The following is a 20,068-nucleotide window of genomic DNA, read 5'->3' as shown; positions in this document are numbered from 1 at the left end:
GAATATTGAAACTATTAAATTATTAGTGCATGTCATAATAGTGTCTGAGTTAGGAATGAACGGTCAGCATCATGCAGCCTCTCCCTTCTGGCAGGTGCAGAGGGGTGTTGTGGGAGCTGCTCCTGTGCCCTCTGGTGAGATGTAGCATGTCCCACAAAGAACCTCTGCTTGTTTCTGTGACAGCTGAGGTTGGGTGTCTCTGTGCCACAAGCAACTGTTTGAGTTGGTGCTGTTATCTCTGGTTGTACATCCAGTGCTGGGTGTTCCCAGAGCTCCTTAGCCACGCTTGTGCAAGCCTAGGGAAGAGTGGCAATGTCTGGAAACCTAAATAAATTGTCTAGCACAACACTCTGGATTTCACATGATTATTAAAATTCCTCAACAATTTCTGGTCTCAAAGTAACCTATTTTATTTAGTATAGCACACATCTCCTTGAGATCTAGTTACACTAGATACAAAGGCAGACATTGAAAGTTAGTTACACTAGATACAAAGGCAGACATTGAGACTTAGCTGACAATGATGGAAAACAATGGCTGATGTAGAGAGGCTTTCAGGAGTCTGCTACATTTCAGCCTCCCTTGTAGGTTTACCTGCTTTGACGAGTAACTGCCTTCTCAGGCTGCACTGGGACAGTCTCATCCTACCCAAAGGGTGGGTGGTTTGTGTTGCTGATTCCATCTAGAGTGCCCAGGGTACATAAGAACTTAAAGCCTCATCTTCCTGTTCTGTTTTTGGGAATAAAAGTGATAAAAGCAAAAGCTCCTCTGCAGCAGAAGAGGGAACTTTCTCATGGGTCAGGCTGGGACTTGGGAACAGCCAAAGGAAGATCACAGATCTTGCAGCTTTCAGTGCTTAAGTGCTGAGCACAGATGCCTTTGCAAGCAGAAACACAGGATGCAAATATTTAACAAAACCTTGTCAAGTGAATACTCCAGGCCATGTAATTCTCTCTGGGATGCTGCTAAAAGATTAAACAACACGTGACAGATGGTTGTGTTGCTTAATACAGTGCTGGAAAATGTCCGGTATTACAGTAATACATATGATAGAGTAGAAAGAGGTCAGATATTTTACAGTCTGCCAGCCATGTAGCTGCGCTCAGGGTCAGTTGCTTCTGAATAAACAGGAACACTTGTCTAGTTGGTTCTTTTTTGTAACTGTAGTTTGGTAAAGCAAAGGTGACAGAACATTCCCATGAGCCTTAATCTCGGACAGGGGAGAGATTTCTTTAGCTGTTAAGTTGTACATGGGTCTCAAGCACACAGGATCACAGTTCATCAGTAGCATTTGCAGCTCTGTTTTTGGTATGGGGGATAGAATCATAGAATCGTCTAGGTTGGAAAAGACCTTTAAGATCATCCAGTCCAACCATTAACCTACACTACCAAGTCCACCTAAACCAATCAAAGGTAGACTAGACTAAACCATATCCTGAAGTGCCACATCTACCCGTTTTTTGAACACTTCCAGGGATGGTGACTCCACCACCTCTCTGGGCAGCCTGTTCCAATGCCTGACCACCCTTTCTGTAAAGAAATTTTTCCTAATTTCCAGTCTGAACCTCCCCGGCGCAGCTTGAGCCCATTTCCTCTCGTCCTATTGCTAGCTACTTGGGAGAAGAGACCAACACCCACCTCACTACGCTCTCTACAACTACCTGAAAGGAGGTAGATGTAGCTATGTAGAGAGGATGTAGCTATGAGCCGGAGCTTTATTTGATTTAGTGTTTACTCGAGAGCTTTTTGTGGTGTTGGACAAAGTTGATAGAAAGTGGTCCTTTTCAGAAGATAATAGGTTTGCAGTAGAGCTCACACAAGGGATGCAGAGTGCAAATGGATGTTTAGGGCAGAGTGCTTGAGTGGTGTTCTGCTGTTTGCCCTAACTCTAATGGAAGTTACTTACGTGTGCTCATCAGTTTAAGAGTTGATATGCAAGTGTGCTACAGTCCCATATTCTATACTTTGTAAAGAAAAACTCCAAAGAGTAAAATAAATCCAGTGTTTTTTTAGAGATAAGAGTGAAGCATGTGTTGCAGGAATATGGTTGTCAGCGTTAATGCTGATGTAAGGAGGGTAAGAATAGCGTAGAGCTTAGGAAATCCTAAAATAGGAGTGGGAAGGGAGTATATACTTAGATAGATATATATATAAAAAAACATAGGGGAATCCAAGAGGGTAATTCATGTAGTGAAGCTTGTGTAGATAAGCTGGAGATAGCTTATCTGGAACATTTGCTGAGTTTTGAGTACATTCTGATGGGTATGGGCACGGCAGGAGAGTTGTAGTCTTTTCTGTAGTCTTTTCCAAGTAGTCAAGTGGAGTTTTGCTTGAGGGGAGAGCATGTGGGCAAGAAATACAATGTTACCTTAATTTAAATAAAATAAAATAAAATAAAAAACTGGGAGTAGGTGGGAGACTGGTGGGTGATGGTGCAGAGATGAAACTTGCTGACATTTCTTTTTGGTATTTTTCTCTTAAAAACAAGAGCAAGCAGTGTTCATATCTGCTTTAAAATATAATTTCCACAGCCTCTTGTGTTTAGTAGGACTTCACAGAATAGTGGTGGTTTTTTTTTTTTTAATTTTTTTTTTATTATTACAGGCACTGTCTGCTAATGCAAGAGTACAGGTAGTCAGTAAATTTCCCAATATAGTTGCAGCAGTTGAAAGCAGAGCAGAGACTGAAGAATGCCCCTTGCCACTGGTGGAGGCGGCTGTACCTAATCTGTGTGGCGCAAGCAATTTCTGTGTGTTCCCTTCAAGACAGGGAAGATGAGTAGTTCTACGCATGTATGTCCTATGTGCCGTTGTGACAGAAATCGGGGCAATTCCCTGCTACCTGCTGTCCCTGGTAATATCTAGACCTGGGTATCTACGTGAGCACTGGCAAAAAGAGATTACTTTGGAATGCCTTATGGGAAGACCCACGCAGCAAAGCCTTTCCTCTTTTTTAGGGTCACCATCAAATGCCATTGATGAAGTCTCTGTTGATAATGGTTGTTTCTTGGGATTGCTCCCCAAATGGGTGCAGCTTGGTGTTTATCACGTTATGGGTGTTGTCTCAAAATAGGGAGGGTTTAAGGGGAAAGAAAAAGAAATATATTTCTTGACTGGGCTCAGAAGAATGAAAACTCAGGCAATATTAGCACATCATGGTACTAAGTGTCTCCTAACTGCCAAGTTCAGTCTTTGCCTTTAAAAAGTCCAGTAAGTCTCACCCCTGTGCCCAGCAAGATCATGGAGCAGATCCTCCTGGAAACTGTGCTAAGGCACATGGAAAACAGAGAGGTGATTAGTGACAGCCACCATGGCTTCACTAAGGGCAAATCGTGCCTGACAAATCTGGTGGCCTTCTATGATGGGGTTACAGCATTGGTGGATAAGGGAAGAGCAACTGACGTCATCTACCAGGAATTGTGCAAAGCATTTGATAATGTCCTGCACAACATCCTTGTCTCTAAAATGGAGAGATGCAGATTTGATGGGTGGACCATTTGGTGGATAAGGAATCAGCTGGATGGTTGCATCCAGAGAGTAGTGGTCAACGACTCAATATCCAGAAGGAGCTCAGTGACAAGTGGTGCTCTCAGGGATCCTTATTGGGACCTTATTGGGATTGTATTTAATATCTTTGTCGGGGACATGGACGGGGGATTGAGTATGCTCTCAGCAAGTTTGCGGATGACACCAAACTGAGTGGTGTAGTTGATACTTCAGAGGGAAGAGATGCCATCCAGAGGGACCTTGACAGGCTAGAGAGGTGGGCCCCTGTGAACCTCATGAAGTTCAAGAAGGCCAAGTGCAAGGTCCTGCACCTGGGTTGGGGCAATCCCACACATAGATACAGGCTAGGTGATGAGTGGGTAGAGAGCAGCCCTGCAGAGAAGGAGTTTGGGGTATTGGTGGATGAAAAACTGACTATGAGCCAACAATGTGTGCTCACAGCCCAGAAAGCCAACTGTATCCTTGGCTGCCAAAAGAAGCATGGCCAGCAGGTTGAGGGAGGTGATTCTGCCCCTCTACTCCCCTTTTGTGAGACCCTGCTTGGAGTACTGTGTTCAGCTCTGGGGCCCCCAGCATAAGAAAGAAATGGACCTGTTGGAGTGGGTCCAGAGGAGGGCCATGAAGATGATCAGGGGGCTGGAACACCTCCCCTACGAGGACAGGCTGAGAGAGTTGGGCTTGTTTAGCCTGGAGAAGAGAAGGCTGCGAGGACACCTTGTTGTGGCCTTCCAGTACTTAAAGGGGGGCTACAGGAAAGATGGGGAGGAACTCTTTATCAGGGAGTGTAGCAATAGGACCAGGGGTAACAGTTTTAAACTGAAAGAGGGTAGATTTAGATTAGATATTAGGAAGAAATTCTTCACTATGAGGGTGGTGAGGCCCTGGAACAGGTTGCCCAGAGAAGTTGTGGATGCCCCATCCTGGAAGTGTTCAAAGCCAGGTTGGATGGGACTTTGAGCAACCTGATCTAGTGGAAGGTATCCCTGCCCATGGCAGGAGGGTTGGAACTAGATGATTTTTAAGGTCCTTTCCAACACAAACCACTCTATGATTCTATGAAGTAGCAGCAAGCTCTGGACAGTACTAGGGCACTGAGAGATGTCCTGTGTCTAGAAACCAGATTCCTTGACCAATGTACAGAGAAATATAAGCCCAAAGGAACAGCTGTCCTGGGTCACAGCAGAAAGTCACCTTAATCTCTGTCTCTAACAGCAATGCCCAGGGAAGAATGCAAGAGTGGGGAGAGCAAGTACAGGTGTTTCAAAGCAAGAAAAATCAGAGAGCAGGACTCCTGTCTAGCTCAGAGTATCCAAGTTCCTGGAAAGCTGAGCTGTCTGTGACAGGTCTTTAATCAGACAATTTGAATTTAGGCATTAGGACTCAATTCACCCTCTCTTGCTTGCTAAGCTTTCCCCCTAACCTGTGAAGTTAGCCTGAAAAAAAATATCTCCTAAACGGTTGGGAGTTGTCAGAGACGTCTCTTTAGATGGACTTCAGGTGGTGTGGTGCATGCCGGAGAGCCAGGAAGCGTTTGACATAAGCCAGGACAGAAAGATTAAACACAAGCCTCTGGTCTCTGGAGCAAGATGTCTGGTGTAGCTGGGTTTGAGGGGAACCTTGTAGCACTTATTGGAGTTACACTGCAGCCGACATTCATGTTGTTATTAAAGTTAATGCTTTGAGGTCCTGTTGTGCTCAGCAACACATCACAAATAGACATAAACACCTTGTAAAAGCTGGTTCCTGGTCTACTTGAAGAGTAGACTTAGATGCAGCCTACTGAGAACGCATCCTCTCATTAGCATAATGCTGCCACTTCCGATGGCAGCAACAACCTCTGTTTTAGGAGGCAGGACTGCAGCCTAAATAGCCATACATGACCTAGGTTCTGTTAACGTTGTTTAACGGGCACGATGAAGATGTGCCTATACTGGGTTATACGTGACTACACGGGCTCACTGGAGGCAGTATTGTGTACGTGCTTCTGCATCTTCTCTGCCTTATCTCTTGAGCTGGTTATTGACTGTGTTGAAAGTACGTGTGACTGCAGTGTAGATACAACTTCAGATACATACTTCCTCCTGCATTCCTATAGAAGAGATAAGGGATGAAATGTGTTCCTGTGCATCTGTGCTTGTGTTTACTGCACTGTACTCTCTAGGGATGCAAATGAATGGTAAGACTGGGTCAAGCCAGTAGTGTGTCTAGCTTGTTTTCTTTTTCACAGTAGCCAAGAGCACCTGCAGAACCAGCCAACACCAGTCCACAAAAGTCATGGGAAAAGAAGGATTCGTTTGTGTTGTTATTACTAAGGCTTCTAGCTTGTTCTTGCTTCATGATTGAATTTGTTTTTCTAGGAAGAATCCTTGCTGTTATGAGTCACTCTGGCTTAACAGAAGGATTTCGCTTTCAGCTGCCTCTTGCCTTAAAAGGTGATGTTGCTTCTGGTATTTGTCAAGTTTAGAGAAAAAAAAAAAAACCAAACCTAAAAATTATCAGGCAGCTCGCTTCTCAAGAAACACTTGATATCTACTTGCTTAGTTATTTGTTTTAGAAAAACCAAAATAAAGCAATGTTTAGGGAATGCATTGCTGATTCTCCTTTGGGGCCTGCTTGATTTATGTGGTAGTGAAATGTCAGGCAGCAACACTCCTGCACATAACAGGGAGGTAGCCTGCTTTCTGTTGTGCTGGATTTCTAGACCATCTGGAAATTTGTGGCATTAAGCACCTGAAATAGTACGATTTAAAAAAAAAAAAAAAAAAAAAATCACACCACCAAAAAAACAAACCCCACAAAACCACACAACCCCCCCCAAAAACCACCAACAGCAAAAACCTGGAGTTACACTATGGTAAACGAGGCATAGTTTGTCTACAGACCAAATGTTTTTCAAGTGGGTAGATAAACTGCAGTCATGGTTGTCTGTGGTCAGTAAGGATGTCATAGTTCTTTTGTCAGGGGTTGGCTTTTTAACCTAAGTAATTTACAGTGGGCCTAATTGCATTGTGTTTAACTGAAATCTGTCTGCAGTTCCAAACGTAATGCTAAGGAGATGTATACACTAGCAAAAATCTGGCACAAACCAGTGGTGTAATTCATTATCCACTCTAATGATAAAGCTGCAATGGTAAGAGGAAGAGGTTGTTTTTTTTCTAAAAGTTTGTCTATGGTAAAGACCTTACTGCTTCTTCTGTAGGTAGAACTAAACTGTTGGTTGATTATGCATTTGAATGTTGCTATGCATTTGACGTATAGCTGCAACCTTATTTTTTCCTGTGCAGCATCACTTTGTGCAGTTTTACCACTTCCAGCAGAAGGTGTTTTTTATCTGTGGGTATTTGTTGCATAAACAGCTCCTACCAGCTGAGCTTGCTTTGCTGGCATTTGTCAGTCTCAGAAGCTTGAATGATTAGAAATATTTATCAATTTTACTCTCCCTTGCCATGATCTTCTGCATGCATAGGAAACATAAGTTTGTGCTCTCTTCTGAATGCTTTCTGTTCATTGTTCCCTGGGAGCAACAAAGCTTGTTTCTTGGGATGCTGGTGGACCATAAATTACAGGGTGCTGTTCTGCAGGCACTCTTTATCTGGACTTTTCTCTGCATGCCCAGCATGTTTCTTGCCATTGCATGTTCACTGTCACTTTACTAGTTTGTGCGTGGATTCAATGAGAAAAAGTCACTGCTTTTAAATGTGTTTTAATTCTGTATTGGAAATGTGTAAGAAGAGATCTTCTCCAATAAGTCAATCTTTATTTGGTGACCTGAGTTTCGTTTTAGTAACAAACTTAATTGAGGTTGAAGAGTGTGTGGGGAAGTACAGAGGGGAGGGGAAGGGGATTGTGAAGCAGGGAGCTGTAATTCTGGATTGAAAAGTCTGTTCCTGAAGTGACTCCTGATCACCACCTGCCTGTTTTACTCCTGAATCTGTTGGTTTGTGTCTTGCAGTGGCATCACTGAAGGGCTGGCGGTTATTGCTGTGGGAGATCAAAAGCTACTTCCAACTGCATTTTGTGTGTCATCTGCAAAACCACCAGTCACAGTGAGTTTCTCCTACACACACTCTGTTTTCCCCAGTGAGGATTTGTTAGCTGTGATCTGTGATAATAACCTTTTTCTCTATTTATACTTTATTTCTATTCTATTCTATTCTATTTATACTCTATTTATACTTTTTCTCAGTTCACTTACTAGTGCAAAAAGATTTGATTTACCAATCCCAAGCCAAATGCCCCTGCCCCCAGAAGTTCATACTGGAAGCTCAGCATTGCAAACTGTTCTTTTCTGGCCACCTGCACACCTTGTGCTGGGGTTTGTGGTGGGGGGATGACGGAAGACTGTGCACTTTGAGTATGTGTTCTGGTTATTCATCCAGTGGCCAAGATGAGAACTGGACAAAATATTTTGTTCCTGAGAACAGCTTCAGAAAGAAAAACTTATTTAAATAAAAAGAGGAGAGAAAATTATTGCTTGGGCAGAGAAGATTAAACTTCCCTACTCGTTCAGAGTGCCAGAAGCAAACACATCATACATGTGTGGCATCTAGTCAGTGGCAGGTGAAAGGAGAGGGTTTCTTGGTGCTGGAATGTTCCTGAGTCTGTTCCTAGGTAAACTCTTAAAATGAGAGGCTGGAATTTTCCTAGCAGTGTAAGAGAGCTAGCTAATTCAGTGCTATTTGGATACCAAATGAAAACTCTTGAAAAACCTCATTCCCTCAAACTCTTTTTAATTTCTACCTAAAAGAAACGCAGTTAAGAAAATGCTTCCCTACTCCTACAAGCTATGAATGCCCATGTAACTTGCCTGTGATTCTTTGTCAATAATTCTCTTCTGCTAATAACTCAGTAAAACGTACTCAAGTGATTTGGTATTTCGCACCCTTTAAAACAATGGCATAATAATTGCTTGCAAAGCCATCTCTGGTTTTCAGACAATTATTTACCTGTCTTCTGCTGGTTGGGAGAGCTGAATACATCAGTCGTGTATCTCCTATGAGGAATCCATCTGCAAGACTAGAAAAGCAGGAGCAAATCTATGCATGTACAAGTGTTTGCTTCGAGGAAAACTTGAGGACTCAATGAATGAAAAAAATAAAGTGCTTAAGGGAGCATAGGACACTTGTACAATTAAATGGCATTGAATTGAACATTGAACATTCATGGTGATGATCTACATGGTGTAGATTTTGGATTATGGGGTTGGGCATGAGGGAAATAATTGTGCTCAGGTAACTGATCCTCCTAAGGACTAATGGCAATATCAGGAGGAAGCAACACTTTAAAAGGAAAAGGCCCCAAAACCTCTGTTGCAAGGTTATAGGAAAGAGAATTTGACTCAATGTGTATTTCTAGCCCTCGTCAATATTGCGGATACATAAATTATATATGACTTGTAAAATAAGAAAGGTTGCTTCTAGTGAGCTGTTGTGTTTTGCCTGGAAGGATAGAGCCAGTTTGCAGTGTATGTAGAGAATAATATCTGTCAGAAATTGAATATTGAGTGAAAGTAATCATTTTAATCAAAAGTAGTTAAAAGTGAGGCTGAGTCGAAGGAAAAAACAACTGCTCAGCTGGAAGACTGCTTCCAGTGCTGCAGACGTGCCCCAAGATGCATATTTTATGTATTAGGAATATTGATCACAGCCATGGTTGTACCTTGCATTACCAGTGTTCTTACTGATCATTGTGATCAAGATTTCTGAACTCCTTTGAATTCCAGTCCTTTATCTGTGACCAGCTACAAAGCACTTGGTGCTGGTGTGATGGGGAACACAGCTTTGTACGAGGTGGTTAGCTTCTTGGCCCTTCTTTCCTTCTGTTTTAGTATTGTGCAGAAGTGACTGTTTTAACCACAAAAAAAAAAGCTAAAAAGCCATGGGAAGCTTGGTCTCTGTACTCTCATCTGAGGTGCTCTAGTAAACCTGCAAGTGAGCTTTGCCTCTGCTGAAGGTAGCATGATCTTGTCACAGAGGTTGCCTGTGATTTCTCCCTGCACACCCTCTTCCACTTAGATCCTTGATCCTGCTCACATACATTTTCCCTGATGGATGGATCTTACTGTGGACCATGAATTTTGGCTGGGTAAAATGCAGGAAGGAGAAAGGGTTTAAGTGAGATGTGTCCTGTGTCAGCTGACAGAGAACACTGCTCAAAGCAGAAGCTTCTTGGTGTATGGACAGATATTTGGCTCAATCTACTGGCTGTGGCAAAGGCATGCCAGTTTATATCAATTAGCATTCCTGACAAATCACCAGGTGATTGTGGGTGTTTTTTAAGAGTCATTGTAAAGGGGTGTCACGGGGAACAGTGACTGTACACACAATCTGAGATACACTGAGCTGAGTGCTATAAAGGAGCCCTAGACTCTGTGTTTCTGCAAAGAAACAGCCTAGGCTGCTTTTTGAAGTTTTTGGCTTTCAGATCAAAAGCAATATTGCTTCCACACACTTAAGTCTGCTATCTATTTTCCTTCTGATTCTTTACAGTGCCCTGAGAAAGTTGAATCCCTGTTGAACCCACGGAAGCCACCTCCACTTGCATCTGTTAAAACTAGCTGGCAGCAAAGGGTGAGGTTGCAGATGAGTGATGTCAAAGGCCCTTTCTGTGCTATAACATGTCTACTGCACCCTTGAGAAGGCAGGAGTCTGCAGTTGGAGTACAGCTTGAGCAAGGCTCCCTGGGGAGCAGGTCAGCCCTGGTGTGATGCTGGATGCATAGTAGATGCTGCACTGGTAGCCCTGCTGATGCAAGTTGCTTCTAACCTTGTCCCACACCACCCTTCACTTTCTGCTCTGACTTGTTTGTTCTTTTGTTTAGCCACCAGACTTTCAGAGTAAGCTGCATAAGTGCATGCTGGCTGGTACGCCTGTTGAAAGGAGGATGATCTGATAGCTAATTTGGAGCTCTTCAAGTCCAGTTTCAGCTCCCTGGTCTGCTTTCAGTAGCATGACTTAGGTCTCTGTGCCAGTTTCCTTTCTGTTCAAGGAAACTTCCCACCTTGGATGGGAACTGAGGGTAAACACAGAGCCAGTGAAAGTTCCAGTATAGTGGTTGAAGATGTAACATAAGTATTAACCAGGATGTCTTTCTCTAGTATTTCTGCACAGCCCAAATAGTATCTCTGAAGTCTTTTTAGCAGTCAAAATGAGATGATGAGCACTGTGTATGGATGGGAAATGCAGGGGGAAGCTTGTGTACCATGCCAGTGATACTGAGGTGTGAGCATGAGATCCCAGCATCCACTGTCCCACTCCGATCACTGAGCGTGTCTCACCTCTCCAAGTGAAAGCACTTGCTTGGACCTGGGACATCAGAGGTTGCAAACAGCTTGGGTTCACATTCCTCACCTGGGGTTCCAGTAGCAGGTGCTGCTTTGTTCCTCATGTGGCTTTGCCGTATGTAGTCACATCTGCTTAACTCAGCTGGCCTGCCTGTTGTGTGTTGGCTTTCAGCATTTACTTTAGGGTCACAGGAAAGTGTTTTACCTTGCTTTCCAAATATCACCAGGCAAAGTTCTTTTCAGAGCCTGGCTACTTCATGGCTGCACAGCCTACTTCAAAATAGTTGCTGTCCCCAGTGTGTCAGTGAATAGCATCTTGATAGAATTGACAGCTATAAAACATTCCCTCTGAACTCTGAGATGAAAGTGAGGCATTTTCTTTCTCCTTCCAGAGGGTTCATCTGCTGTAAGAGGAAGGAGGTGGTTTTCTTTTTTAAAATGTAACTCATACCAGGTATCACAGCAGTGTATAGCACTCCACGGCAGCATGCTGTGATGCCTCATGCAACGGGAGACTGGGAATATGGGAATGAAAGGCAACTCTGCCAAGAGGCTTCTGTCTGCGTTGATAGGATAGTACACGTGACTCTTATGGCATTACCTGAATCTCACTGGTGATACAGTGGAAAAGGAATAGGATAAAATCAAGTTAGGGTTCAAATACTCAGATTGCAAGGATACTCGCTGGGGTTTGATCTGCTTGCTTGCTAATGGTGTAGCACAGGGAACAGAACAGATTAAAGAAGTTTGTTTGGCTCTGCACTGCAAATATATAAGCCAACCTTGCTTTGGCTCCCAGCCCAGGGTGAAAAGGATGGCTGATTACCCTGCTCTTCCAGTGTTGACAGCTATTACTGTCAGGGACAGATGTGACTTGGGTCTAAGATAGGGATAACAGTGTGAGTGCTGTTTAGTGGCAAGGTAGATTTTAGGAGATAATGCAATTTGTCTGTTCCACAGTAAAGGGAAACAACAGAAATGTTTTTGTGTTCTCTTGGTGCATTTTTCTTATTTTTTTTTTTTTTTTTTGCTATTGGTTCCTAGGATGCAAGGATATTGCTCGAATATTCTAGTACTTAACAATCTTGGATTATATCTTTGGTTCATCCAGTCTTATAATCTGTTCCTGCTCATGCCAAAGCCAGTTACCTTACCTGCAAGGAAGCATAGAATCATAGAATGCTTTGGGTTGGAAGGGACCTTCAGAGGTCATCTAGCCCAACCCCCTACAGTGAGCAGGGACAGCTTTAACTAGATCAAGTTGCTCAGAGCCCTGTCCAACCTGACCTTGAATGTTTCTAGGGATGGGGCCTCCACTACCTCTCTGGGCAACCTGTTCCAGTGCTTCACCACCCTCATTGTAAAAAATTTCTTCCTTATATCCAGTCTAAATCTATTCTTCTTTAGTTTAAATCCATTATTCCTTGTCCTGTCACAACAGGCCTTGCTAAAAAGATTTTCCCTGTCCTTCCTGTAGGCCCCTTTAAGTACTGAAAGCCGCAATAAGGTCTCCCTGCAGCCTTCTCTTCTCCAGGCTAAACATCCCCAACTCTCTCAGCCTGTCCTCGTAGGAGAGGTGCTCCAGCCCTCGGATCATTTTTGTGGCCCTCCTCTGGACCTCCTTCCAGCAGGTCCATGTCCTTCTTGTGCTGAGGGCCCCAGAGCTGGATGCAGTACTCCAGGTGAGGTCTCACCAGAGCAGAGTAGAGGGGCAGAATCACCTCCCTCAGCCTACTGGCCATACTTCTTTTGATGCAGCCCAGGATACAGTTGGTTTTCTAGGCTGCAAGCGCCCATTGTTGGCTCATGTCCAGCTTTTCATCCACCAGTACCCCCAAGTCCTTCTCCGCAGGGCTGCTCTCAATCTCTTCATCCCCCAGCCTGTATTGATATCTGGGGTTGCCCCATCCCAGGTGCAGGACCTTGCGCTTGGCCTTGTTGAACCTCATGAGGTTCACACAGGCCCACCTCTCCAGCTTGTCCAGGTCCCTCTGGATGACATCTCGCCCTCCTGGCGTGTCAGCGGCACCACTCAGCTTGGTGTCATCTGCAAACTTGCTGAGGGTGCACTCGATCCCACTGTCTATGTCATTGATGAAGATATTAAACAGCACTGGTCCCAGTACGGACCCCTGAGGGACTCCACTTGTCACCGGTCTCCATGTGGACATTGAGCCATTGACCACTACCCTCTGGATGTGACCATCCAGCAAATTCTTTATCCACCAAACAGTCCACCCATCAAACACATATCTCCCCAATTTAGAGAGAAGGATGTTGTGGGGGACTGTGTCGAACGCTTTACAGAAATCCAAGTAGATGACATCCATTGCTTTTCCCTTGTGCACTGATGCAGTCACTCCTTCACAGAAAGCCACTAGGTTGGTCAGGCAGGACTTGCCCTTGGTGAAGCCGTGCTGGCTGTCTCGAATCCTCCCTGTCTTCCATGTGCTTTAGCATAGCTTCTGGGAGGATCTGTTCCATGATCTTCGCAGGCACAGAGGTGAGGCTGAGAGGTCGGTAGTTCCCAGGGTCCTCCTTTCTTCCCTTTTTAAAAATAGGCACAAGGTTTCCCTTCTTCCAGTCAGCAGGGGGACTTCACCTGACTGCCATGACTTTTCAAATATCGTGGACAGTGGCTTGGCAACTACATCAGCCAGTTCCCTCAGGACTCTGGGATGCATCTCATCAGGTCCCATACTTATGTACATTCAGGTTCCTCAGGTGGTCTCAAACCTGATCTTCCCTTACAGTGGGAGGGGCTTTACCCCCCTGGTCCCCATCTTTTGGTCCATTGATGTGGGAGGGGTGAGGAGAGAGGTTGCCGGTGAAGACTGAGGCAAATAAGTTGTTGAGTACCTCAGCCTTCTCCTCGTCTGTTGATACTAGGTCGGCGTTCTTGTTCGTCGGGGGGGTACGCTTTCTTTAACCTTCCTTTTGTGGTTGACATACCTGTAGAAGCCCTTCTTGTTATTCTTTACATCCCTTGCCAAATTCAGCTCCAGCTGCGCCTTGGCCTTCCTGACCCCATCCTTACACAACCGGGCAGCTTCCCTGTACTCTTCCCAGGATACCTGTCCCTGCTTCCACTGCCTGTGCAGTTCCCTCTTACTCTTTAGTTTGACCAGCATGTCTCGACTGTGGTTGAGAAGCAGGCAGTTCTGGGATACCACTGGCTCTGCAGAAAGAAGTCTATGTATTTGATCCTTATGTGAATGTTTTGAAGAACTGAACAAGAAAGCAGTGTAGGAATTTGGTGGGCAGATTTAATTGCATTCCTGTTGCAGGCTGTTTATTCATAGCTTTAACTTTTTTAAGGCAAAAAGGAGGCTATTTTTAGCTTGCCTTTTTTCCCTCTGTATTAACCCAAATTTCCCTCTTGGAGAAGAGGGTGGAGTTGAGAGGAAGGAAGGGTGGAACTGAAACTGCTTCATTAAATAAATTTCAAGATCATCAACACACAATTTTGTTTTCACATTACAGTTCTGAGCACACAAGGGTCTCTTTACACTTCGCAAAGAGGGGAACCTTTGTGTACAGAGGGGGAGAGTGAGGGCCTCTGAGACAGTGAAGTGGTTATGGAAAGCTTATGACTTTTGCTTCCAGAATATTTTTTTCCCTGGTTATTTCTCTTAGAATTAGTCTGTTATTTCCAAGGAATGGTGTGGATTGGCGATAGTTTGCTCTCACAGTTTCCAACGCCCAGCAAATGCCGTGTATTGCAAGATGAAGGGAAGGATGCTGGTATAAGCAGGAAGGTCAGTTAGATGTTGCTAAGCTACTAATGATAGATGGTCTCCCTGAGATCCCTGTGTATATCTGGTAAGAGATTGAACCTGACCTAAAGAGGTGAGACTAAGGGTAGGAGGTGAACTGTCAGAAGGGTTACCAGTCTCTTCCGAGTCCTAGTATATATGTTTTGTTGTTTTTATGGTAAGCTGATTCTGAAGTAGAGAGAGCCAGAGCAACTCCAGCAGCTTCCTTACTAGGTTGATGTGACTTTGGCTTTAACTTTCATATGATTACTGACTTTGGTGTGCTGCAGAAAGGGTTGCTAAATCCAGGGTCCGTGGATCTAGTCTGTAGAAAGAAGGATATGTACTTTGAGACTGACTGACAACCCAGCAGCTGATGCTGCCTGGCCACTGCAGATCACTGCTGCTTTTTTTGTTTCTCTGAATCTCTTGAGCTTTAATGTTGGTTCTTCAGTACCTGACAGTTTCCCCTCCCTCTGATAAGAGCTGAAGGATCTTTACAATAGAACATGTGTGAAGTCCACCTCTGGTGGTGGTGGAGAGCTGCTCATGCTGCCCTGTCTGACTGCACAGGCTACTCAAGGTTGGATCCTAAATTATCTTTTCTTGCCATGTGTTGCTTCTGCTGCGTGTTCTCCTGACCTGTTGGAGAACTGATGAAAAACAGAGGTTATGTTTGTGTCTAAAGGAAATAAAAACTTTCTGTTTTAGAAAAAAACAGCAAAAATGCCCCAAGTAAATCCTTCTCTTACAGTAATAACTGTTTACCAAGTTATTGAACTCTGCGTATGAGCTCAGAGCTGGAAAGGACAACCTGACTTCCCAAGCCTCAGTCCCAGGGAAGGCTTCCCGCTGCTGAGGGATCAAAATGGGTGTCCTGGTTTCAGCTGGGATAGAGTTAATTTTCTTCCTAGTAGCAGGCATAGTGCTGTGTTTTGGATTTAGTAGGAGAAGAATGTTGATAACACACTGATGTTTTTAGTTGTTGCTAAGTACTGCTTATGCTAGTCAGGGACTTTTCAGCTTCCCAGGCTCTGCCAGGTACACAAGAAACTGGGAGGGGGCACAGCCAGAATAGTTGATCCAAACTGACCAAAGGGCTATTCCATACCATATGACGTCATGCTCAGTATATAAACTGGGGGGGCTTGGCCGGGGAGCAGCGATCGCTGCTCGGGAACTGTCTGGGTATTGTTTGGCGGGTGGTGAGCAATTGCATTGTGCATCACTTGCTTTGTATATTATTATCATTATTCTATTGTTACTATTATAATTACTATTTTACTTTATTTCAGTTATTATTATTATATTGTTACTATTATAATTACTATTTTACTTTATTTCAATTATTAAACTGTTCTTATCTCAACCCAGGAGTGTTTCTCACTCTTACTCCTCCGATTCTCTCCCCCATCCCATCGGGGTAGGGGGAGTGAGTGAGCGGCTGCGTGGTGCTTAGTTGCTGGCTGGGGCTAAACCACGACAATGGGGCAGGAGCCCTTTGTGTGGACTCTCAGGTTCTCTCTTTATCTGCTTTCTTCTCCTCTTCCACTTCTCCCACTGGGAGGCTGCTCCAGATCAAAACTGCTCCATACTCAGATTTTTCTGACCTCCAGCCTAGAAGTGTTTGTCATTGGTTTATCTCATTTCTGCACCAAGATGATCCTGTGGTTTAAACGTCTCTTCTCATTTCTTGCTGCTCCCCTCCTCAAGTGTAGCAGTCAGTGATCCTGTCCCTTAGCAGGCTGTGTTTTGCCAGCTTAAACAAGCCAAGCTTTCCTGAGATAGGTCTCTCATTCTTACCAGCACTTCTGTGCCCCTATTCTCGATTCAGTTCTTCATCTTTGAATTTTGGTGTGACCAGAACTGCTCACAATAAGAGTGTCTGGGAAAGGACTGCTTTCATTAACATTGATTTTGGCATCTAACCATTAACTGTGGCTTAAGCTAGATCATCTATTTGAGAAGAATCCTCTGGTCTTGCTTTGAAGGCATCAAGTAATGGTGACTCTTTCTGCTCTAGGGAAATTCTGTCAATGGTTGGTTACTTTGATGTTTAAATAGGTGCCTTAATTTGAATAGGCTGCCTTTAGCCACTGCATCTTGAAGTGCCTTTCTTTGTTATTTACAGAGGCTTTTATTATCAGAAATCTGATTTTTCTTAGAAGTACTCTTACACTTGTAGACTATATAAAGCAATTAGTACATTACAAGAGTTTGAATTTCAGAAACTGAGCACTCCTATTCCAAGAAAAGGTCCCTTTTAAGATATCCTAGAGTATCCAAAAATGGCTCACTATAGTTTCCATCTCCAGATGACACTGGGCACTGCACCAGCAAGAGTATATGCAAAGAATGAAAATAAAGTCCATTATTTATGACCCTCTCTGAGCTTCCCTGGCTTGTGTGCGGAAAGTGGAACTACTTGGAAACACTTTGCCTCCCCCTGGATTTCTGGCTTCTTTGAAGGTTGTCTTGATCTTTGTGAATAATCTTTGGATTGTACGTTTGATTTCATGCCAGCAAACTAAAATCTTTCTATAATGCGCATTCCTTCAGGCTTCATGTATCATGAAGATTTGAGGGATTTCTCCTGCTGTTTGGTGTAGTGCCATTTTCTTTCTACTGGCACTGAAGCATAGCAGGATGTGGTTGTGAGCAAGGCATAGCCTGCCATGCACAAAGTCAGGGTTTGTTACCTGGCTGTGCTGCAGGTGCTCTGCCTGTCTGTGAGTGAACTGCACAATTGTGCCCTGTATCTGCCTTCAAACTGGGGAGCTATAACACTTTGCCTGGCTCAGCTGAGCTCTTGTGCTTTCCTAAGCCCTTCTGATGACACACTCTCTCTGACTGCTTAGCCATTGGGCTTACAGTGATGGTAGCACAGGGCTGCTAGTGAAGATCAGCTCGTGGTCTCCAAAACCCACTTGAAATGATGATCTAGCTGAGCTTAACACTCTTCACTGTTGAGAGTGCTCATGTTAGGATGCTGGTCAGGGTGGCTGTGGTTTTCCTTTTCATTCCTTGTGCTCTCCCAGTCTCTGTTTTTCGTTCCACACTGTCTCTTGTAATATACTCTAATTCAGTGGCTTCTAACCTTTTTGGAACAATGGACTGTTGCCAAACACAAAGTTTCTGTCAGACTGAGTTCCTTGTTTACCATACATCACTGTTCTCGCATTCAGGATGCACTTAATTTTGTATATTGGAGAGGCTACAAACATTTATCGTGGCCCTGTGAGCTGCTGCTGGGGAACCATTGTGTTACTGTTAGCATAAAGACTGTTTTTCTTCTGCTTCACAGTGCCTTACACTGAAGTCTTGATTAATGATGTAGTGAAACAAATACATTTGTCCTAAAATCAATTGAGTAAATGCCCCATACCTCTTTAAAAAAAACCAAATACCAATGGAGATAAGCTGCCTTCTGGATTTTAACTGAAATCCTACCACCAGAAAATGAATTGCTCTTTTCTTCCTCTTCTCTTGGAGTTTTAGTCCAGAGCTAAATGATTTTGGCAAAATACCTCCAGGCAGTTAACTTCCATGATCATAATTTTATTTATAATAATTAATAAATCCTTTCACAATGACAAACTTTTGCCTTTAGAAAATGCCTGTGAGCCCCTCCTGCTAGATTGCACTGCCAGTATGCTTATATAATTTATCAGATATATATGTTAAGAACACACATATCTTTAAATGCGTTCATCTTCCCTAAGACAGTAGCCGTCCTTGTGCTCTGGGCATCCTTTGCATAATTTAAAATATTTCATAAACTCCTCAATTAAAATAACTTGCCATACATCCCATTGTCCTTGAGTAACTTTTCACATGTGCAATTATAGCACCTTCTACCTTCTCTTTTCAAGTTCTTGGGGGGAGAAAGTGCTTTTCTGCTTTTAAAAGTATTCTTTTCCTGCTCTGTCACATGTAGTGTTAGTTCATTGTGCAGTTCTCTTCTAGTCACTTGCTACAGTCCTTTAAAAGTGCAATTACATAATTTATATAAATTTAGAAAGGGAAAGATGAAGCTCTCTGTACCAGTCTAGTTTTTTAACCTCTCTGGAAGCTAGGAAAAATTCAGGTGAGTATTCTGCAAAGAATTAGCATTCGAAATGGTGGTTAAGATTGGACAGTTTCTCATGTGTGCTGCAGAAGATGTTTCTGGATTTCCCTTACCTTTCATTGGTAGGAGTAATCTCTTAGTTATAATAAATGGCTGTTTCTGAGTCCTGAAGCAGCTACCCCATAGCTATTTGTCCTTGCCAAAGGAGAAGGTCAGTGTCTGGTTTACTTTGAATTGAGAGGTAAGCCCAACCCTCTGTATTTAATCTTGAACGTGGGCAAGCAGACAGCCTCTGTTTTGGAACTGGGTCTGAATAAGGCTATTTTTATTTGTTCCTACCACAGCAGTGTTCACGAGCCCCAACTGGCAACTCATGCTTTATAAGCACTGTACAACTGCCGGATAAGAAAATGGTCCCTAATCAGAGAGGTGTCAGCCTCTGTGGAATAAGTGACCACTGCATTAGTAAATGCTCCTGCCTGAAGAGAGACTTCATCCTAGTTGTGCCCAACCCTTCCAGATGGAGGGAACACATAGTTTATACTATAGGGTGGTGAGAGCTATACTTCTTGTATACACAGTACAGTTGGTCTATTTGCAGTAGCCAGATGTGATCATGTACACAGGATGCTTCTCTTCCTGAGTAGCACGTGAAGAAAGATGGTGACTAGCAGTGGGCTGCTCGCATCCTGGTGAAGGTGACCCAGTCCTGCCTGTGCTTTTCCCAGAGAACCCCAGAGAACAGGGAGAGGACCTGTGGGCTCTGTGGATTGTTCTTGCAACCTGCTCCCAGCCACCTGTGTTATGGGACAAAACAGCACCTGTCAGGAGAGGGGTAAGGGAACAGCTTAGGGTTCCCCTTCAATCAGGGTCTGGTCAGCTAGGGCTATATGAGCTCTTCTGCCAGGCCATGGATTTGGGCACTTGCAGTCTGCATTATTAAGTTCTATTTTAGGACTCGTTTCCCTTGTTCACCAATAACAAAAACATTGTTTTAACAGAAATCTGGGGCTTATCATCTTCCCTTCTGCTCCTGGAAGCTGCATATAAACCCAGACAGCTCTGTTGGCATGAATCTAAGGGAGAATTATTTTGTAAAAGCAAAACTGTCGGTCTTGCGAATTTTGCTCTGATGGCTCTTTTCATGACCTTGAGCATCACTGAAGTCCTGTTTATATCAATCTGCAGGCTCAGGACTACAGTGTTGCTCCCACTTGCATTTTGCTTGCATTTAAAAGGCTATCTCTGTAACTATAAGGGCTGCATCTTGATTAATTTTAATTGGTAACATAGATTGTATAGAAGCTTGGGACTTGTATTTGCATTCTCCAGAGTAGTATTTCCAGTTGTCATAGTGAGAAGAAAGAGGATTCATTTTTACTAACCCCATGTCTGTACTTGAGTCTCAAGTGAGGTGCTGCAGTCATTTTGATGCTTGGTGAAATGAGTCCACCAT

The 20,068-nt window shown here is 43.7% G+C and overlaps 1 long non-coding RNA gene across 1 annotated transcript in view; it reads left to right on the top strand.

Moving 5' to 3' along the window:
• LOC142593775 (uncharacterized) overlaps positions 1-20,068 on the top strand; it is a 170,175-nt gene that overhangs the window by 65,174 nt on the left and 84,933 nt on the right. The window contains exon 2 of the long non-coding RNA XR_012831133.1: positions 7,459-7,552. This is a non-coding gene — a long non-coding RNA (uncharacterized LOC142593775). The remainder of the gene's footprint in view (positions 1-7,458; positions 7,553-20,068) is intronic.

This window comes from Pelecanus crispus, chromosome 6 (genome assembly GCF_030463565.1).
Source record: "Pelecanus crispus isolate bPelCri1 chromosome 6, bPelCri1.pri, whole genome shotgun sequence".
NCBI classification, from domain to species: Eukaryota; Metazoa; Chordata; class Aves; order Pelecaniformes; family Pelecanidae; genus Pelecanus; species Pelecanus crispus.
The sequence above is the reverse complement of the archived record's forward strand: the minus strand, read 5'-3'. Positions and strand labels throughout refer to the sequence as shown.